General features: G+C 34.0%; 1 pseudogene; it reads right to left on the bottom strand.

The window, feature by feature from the left end:
* Positions 1–634: 634 nt before the first annotated feature.
* Positions 635–1,577, bottom strand: LOC125170627 (olfactory receptor 6C2-like; annotated as a pseudogene).
* Positions 1,578–2,596: the final 1,019 nt, after the last annotated feature.

The raw sequence follows: 2,596 nt of genomic DNA, 5'->3' as shown, positions 1-2,596 counted from the left end.
ATCCACAAGTTATAGGTGGGGTTATTTATGTTCATTTCTGATTATTCTGTATCTCTGATACCTTGTGTTTACCCTTATTTTAACCTTTACTCTTAGCTATATATTCAAAAGAATATTTGTGAGATTTTATCCAACGTTTTTAATTTTTAATGTATTTTCCTATAGTATAGAAATGCTATTATCTTGTGTCTCAATTGATCCTTGTATTATATCATGCCCTTACTTATTTTATTCACTATTGTATCATAAAATTTCAATTCTTACTTGAGGTTTTGTAGTGTTTTATGCACACTTGGGTATAATAATTAGTATTATGCTATCAGTTTTATGGAAGACTAAAGAATAGATTTATTATAGCATAAGATTTATTATATAATGGGTTATATTTATGTACAAATGAATTTATGAGAAGTACACTTTCATTTTCTTTACTGAGATGTCTCCCACAAGAAGTTAAACAACAATCAAGGAAAGAAATAAGCTCATTAAGGTGCAATGCAAGTAAATTGAAAAAGGAGCTGAGACATATAACTGAAATATAGATTATTAAAAGATAAATAAAATTATAAGCATTAACAGAAATGTTTAGCACCACACCTTTTACTTAATTTCATTTATTGACTGCTATTTTATTTTACTTCTTTAAGAATGCTGCAACTCTTTTGATTGAGTCACTGAGGCTTTTTTTACTTATTTCTCAGTGTATAAATAAATGGATTTAATGTAGGTGAAACAGAAAAAGTGAGTAGTGAAACTGCTTTATTAGTAGTCACTTTCTCTTTTGCTGTAGGAGTCATATAAATGAACATGCATGTGCATAGGTGATGAAAACTACAGTCATGTGGGAAGAACAGGTGTAAAAGGCCTTTTTTCTTTGCTGAACAGATGGAAATCCTAAAATTGTTTTGATAATATAAGATAGAACTACATATATAAAGGTCAAAATGGGGGTCAGCACAGATTAAAACAGTTTGTTTCATGAGCCATGTGTCTGAACATGCTATCTTTAGGAGGGGAGAAGCATCACAGAGAAAATGATCAATAAAATTTGAGTCACAGAATTTCAGATTTAGCCCCAGACTAAGTGGGGAGGTTATGACCAACAATCCAGCCAACAAGCAGGAATAAATAAGACTGCTGCAGACTCCTCTGCTCATGATAGTTACCCAATGCAAGGGTTTGCAGATGGCCACATAATGGTCATAGGACATGATGGCCAGCAAGAAAAATTCTGTTACTGCAAAGAGGTCAGTAAAAAACACTTGGATGACACGAGCATTATAGGTAATGACCTTGTCACCTGTTGCTATGTTATACAAGTACCTGGAAATACAGGCAGTGGTGAATGAGATCTCCAAGAAGGAGAAATTTTGTAAAAAAAAAAAAAAAAAAAAAGTACATGGGTGTTTTAAGGTAGGGATCCACAAAAGTGAGTGTGATGATGGTCCCGTTACACTCAGCTTGTAGGTAAAAAATAGATAAAAATCAGAACTTGCAGCTCAGGGTCATCTGTCCCAGAAAATGAATGTTGTTACTGTAGAGTTTTTAATCACTGATGTCTTCTGTCCAATCTGCATGCCTGATAATTCAGAGAGATTATTGTATAGATAAAATCTAATTTAATCAGCTATACTCTACCTTCACTACATTTTCATATTATATTTTAATTATTAGTTTCATGTTTTCATCTAAATTCTAGTTAACATATAGTGTAGTATAGTTTCTGGAGTAGAATTTAGTGATTCATCACTTACATGTAACACCCAGCGCTTGTCACAAGAAGTGCCCTCCTTAATACCCATCACCCATCTAGCCCATCTCCCTGTGCACCTCTCCTCCAGCAACCTTCACTTTGTTCTCTGTAGTTTTGTGGTTTGTCTCTCTCTCTCTCTCTCTCTCTCTCTCTCTCTCTCTCTCTCTCTCCTTTCCCCTATGTTCATCTGTTTTGTTTCTTAAATTCCACATACTGAGTGAAATCATATGGTATTTGTCTTTCTCTGATTTATTTCACTTAGGATAATAACCCTAGCTCCATCCACGTTATTGCAAATGTTGATTTCGTTCTTTTTGTTGGTTGAGGAATATTCCTGTGTGTGTGTGTGTGTGTGTGTGTGTGTGTGTGTGTGTGTGTGTGTGTGATATAATACATCACATCTTCTTTATCCATCCATGAATCGATGGACATTTGGGCTCTTTCCATAATTTGGCTATTATTGACAATGCTGCTATAAACATCAGGGTGCATTTGCCTCTCCGAATCAGTATTTTTGTATCATTTGGGTAAATACCTAGTAGTGCAATTGGGTGGTATGGTTGTTCTATTTTTAACTCTTTGAGGAAACTCCATACTGTTTTCCAGAGTTGTTGCACCAGTTTGCATATATTTTAAGTCACAATATGGATGTGATTAGATTATCTGCTGATGTGGTGTGATTTCGTGGATAGCAAAAATGTAATTTGGCTCCCTGAAATTCTTTCCTGTTCAGAACTAAGTAAAAAAACTGCATTATTAAAATTGTGCTTTTAGTTAACAGTTTGGTCCTTATCCAAATGATAATACATGGCATATAATTTGAATTCATTCTAGAGTCTTGAC

This window comes from Prionailurus viverrinus, chromosome B4, assembly GCF_022837055.1.
Source record: "Prionailurus viverrinus isolate Anna chromosome B4, UM_Priviv_1.0, whole genome shotgun sequence".
NCBI classification, from domain to species: domain Eukaryota; kingdom Metazoa; phylum Chordata; class Mammalia; order Carnivora; family Felidae; genus Prionailurus; species Prionailurus viverrinus.
The sequence above is the reverse complement of the archived record's forward strand: the minus strand, read 5'-3'. Positions and strand labels throughout refer to the sequence as shown.